Genomic DNA, 3,843 nt, shown 5'->3' on the forward strand with positions numbered 1-3,843 from the left:
ATGCAGAGAGAGCTTTGGTATAGAGTTTATTTAGTGGGTATTGTGAAGAATATAACTGTAATGGAATTATGGAGGAATGAGAGAGAGAGAAAGAAAAAGAGATAGTGGAAGAGAGAGGGAGAGTGAGAGAAGAAAAAAGGAATAGGCAATGGTTTACTCTTCAGAAAATGGACTGGGAGAGAGAGACAGAGACAGAGAAGATAGAAGATAGGGAGAATTAGCTTGTGTTGGTGAGCAGGGGAGATTGAGCATAGGTGGAATTTGTCTCTTAAACAGACAGGGTACCCAGTTTGCAGGAAAGGTCAAAAGAATTATAACATTATAACATTTCCTTCTTTCTTTTATAATGAAAAGACAAGGAGGTAGGCAGAACAGGTGACACAGGTGGGCCTATAAAGTTCTTGACGACTTCCTGATGGTTTGTGGTTATTAGGAGTCCTAGAAAACCTGAGAAAGCTGGGTGTTGGTCACATCCTGGGTAGCTGGTTGCTTTGCTCCTGTCCTGGGTTTGGGATGTGGAACTGTTCAGTGTCTCTTTGACCAGGCACGGTATTGGCAGCGCAGAGGACAAGATTAAGTTTAGGAATATATAACTTTTCTTTAGGTCCTGGTAATTGACATGATTAATTTAAGGAAGATATAAATTTTCTTTAGGTCCTGATAATTGAAAAAAAGGAGGGTGTCAGGACCACAGAATTGAGAGAAGGTTATGTCGGACCTGTTTCTGGTGAGAGAGCTGTGTATCTGACTTGTTTAAGGTGAATGCTTCAATTAGATTCCATGGGAATCACAAAAATTCTTTGAGTTTGTATAAAGAGTGTCATCTTTATGCCAGAATGACTATGAGAGATGTTTTTGCTTAATGAAAATTATCTTTAGAAAATCACCAAAGAGAATTAAAATCTTGATAAGACTGTGAAATGCAGCATGACAGAGAAATGTGATAATTTGTATATGTCCTCAGACCTTTATAATTTTGCAGGTACAAACTTTAATAACCTAGATGTGTATATCTTAAGACACCTTTTATTTGGAAGATGGTAAGAAAGTATACTGAAATTTGTTATTGAGGTTTTCCTTTTAAACTAGCAAAGCCTGTCATCCATCAAATTGCATCAGAGATCTTGAGAAGGACACAATTTAACTTGGTTATTCAATTTAAAATTACAGAGGACTTAATCAAATGACTACCTAGAGCCACCCCCTTGGTTCTTCCATGGTCATCAAGGGCAGACGCATCAGGGTTGTGTTTGTCTTTTGTTGGAGCAGGTTTTAGAAGATTCTATGGATTAAGAAACCTGTAGGAAGACAAGTCTACTTACCCTGAGCATCTAGGCTGTTGATTCTAGTCAATTTGATCCACTGTCTGGAGATGGTCAGGAGTTTAGTTGAAAGGCTGTTCCACACAGAGGTTAGCCCTTTCACTTGATGAAGTAAATTGAAGATGGATTTTTTTTCTGTGCCTATCTGTCTCCTACATTCTTTGGAGGCAATGGGGTGCTGCTGTTAGGAGCCAAACTGTCTCTGTGTTATGAAAAGGCTTTTAACAAACATTTAAAAGCCATATTCTTCATGATCTCTCAGAGGTGAGGGTTGTTTATCTGGTATATATTTTAAGTTATGGCCTCAGTATTGAATCTCTGGAGATCTCTGTCAAAGATTGGCTGTACTGGGTTTTAACTGAACATGTGAAATTTATCTTATTCACAGGAACAATAAAAAAATTTACCAGTGGCATGACCCTGGCAGGTACCCTGGTGGGTGTGGAGGACACTGAGTGGAAGAGAAGCAGATGCACCTTGTGGATGGAGTTTGGGTATAGAGTTTATTTAGTGAGTATTAGGAAGAATATAAAAGTTAGGAGATTATGGTAGTAAAAGGGAAAGAGAGAGAGAGATAGAAAGAGAGAGAGAGAAGAGAGAGAGAGGAGAAGGGGGAAGCAGAGAAAGGGAGAGGGAGTCCAGTATATGGACAGTCAAGGAAAAAGGGAGAGAGAGCAGGGGGAGAGGGAGGGAGGGAGGAAATGTGAAGAGGCAGAATAGTTTGCCTTGGCATGAAGGGGGAGATGGAGGGTAGGATGAGTTTGTCTCTTAAAGGGACAAGGTATGCAGGTGACAGGGAAGGTCAACAGAATTTTGGCATTTACTTGCTGTGGGCATCTAGCAGTTTATAAAATGTATGCTTGTTCCTTTAAGAACAAACCCACAAATTTCCACATTGTTTTTGAATTAATGGTTGGCTATAGTCTGTGTCCAATCAATTCAGCCTCAGGAACTTGTCCTCAGTCAATTAACATATCCTAATTAATCATGAAAATCAAAAAAAAGTGTGATTCAATAGAGTTAACATCACCACATTTCTCCTGTACTCTACATGAATGACATAATGAAACTGACAAGGGTTTGTTTTTAGAATCAACCAGACTCTTGTCATGATCTTAGTTCTGATTCCAGGACCCACCTATGTGCAACATATTAGTTATTGGGGACAATGCTAAACAATTTTAGGAAGAACCACAGACTTGACAATATACTAATTTTTTGTCTTGAAAGGTATATAGCAGTCTTCCTTTTCTTTACATTTGACTTCTATGTAGTGATTACTGCCAACATGTAGCATCACCAAAAACTCTCACGTCATTTTTTTTCCTTTCCATACATGCCAGGAATCAAACATGTATGTATGGTATGCATGGCAACCCAATATAAACAAATGAATGAATTAACAAATATGTATTCAGAAAGTGAAGAGTATATAATAACGTAAACATGGTAATCATAGGTCCTCAAAAATAAATATATTCACATTGTTATTTAAGTATTTAAATATTTTGGATATACTAAGTGATTTATTAGATTTGCTTACTGAACCTTGTTAAGTATGGTAATGTTCACAGAATATCTTATTATCTGGGTCCTGATAACTTTGGTGGTGGTGATGTCATGTTTCTTACCACATTTTTCAGTATCAATGCATGAATATAAAATTACAAAGAAGCTCTTGTGTCATGTTGTGTTTTATTCTGTTCAGAAGAACAGCCAATTGTTAGCTCCTTCAAGATTCTATTCTTTGGAGATTGGTACCTTCACCTCGTGGTAGACTAGATGTTCAAGGGTATGGTCCCCTTAGACTTCAAACTTTTTCTTAGCTTTGGATTTGAAGACAGGAATGCTTATCATCTTAAAGGGACAATGGTGACAATAAACATCACCTGTTCTAAAGAATATTTGATTTAGGGGATGGGGCAAAAGAAGAATGGCATATTGTTATGATGATGATCAATTTTATGAAGAGAAATGGAGTTAGGAAAATATAAACTGATAAAGAAGTCTGTAAGTGCTAATCCAGGATCAAACCAGAAAAAAAAAATCAAAACTATTAACACTGTGATTAATAGCTAAAGAAACTTAAGAAAACAGAGTGGGAAAAACTCTCCAAATGGCCAAAGGACCTAGTTCTGTTGGCAGTGAAGTAAAAATGAAAGTATTGAAAGACCCAGACATTCATACAGCCCCCTGGTTTTGCAGCCATGAAGACCTACAGAAAAGACACCGCAAAATGTAGTCCCCTGACTCAACAGAATGTTCTGAGCCCTAACCCTTGTCCTAATTACCAGGGAGAAATTGCCCAGATAGCCACCATCCTGAGGACCTGACTTTGCCTGACTTTGCCTTAATTACTTGGGAGAAACTTCCAGATAGCTTCTATCCTGAAGGCCAGATCTTGTCTGGTTTGCCTTAATAACTGGGGAGAAACTGCCAGACATTGTCCATATGGTAAGGAACCAATCAGAAGTCATAGAAGTTAGCTGGCAGGCTCTGGACTTAATTTACTGATAATGAT

Source organism: Microtus ochrogaster, unplaced genomic scaffold (genome assembly GCF_000317375.1).
Source record: "Microtus ochrogaster isolate Prairie Vole_2 unplaced genomic scaffold, MicOch1.0 UNK133, whole genome shotgun sequence".
Classification (NCBI taxonomy): domain Eukaryota; kingdom Metazoa; phylum Chordata; class Mammalia; order Rodentia; family Cricetidae; genus Microtus; species Microtus ochrogaster.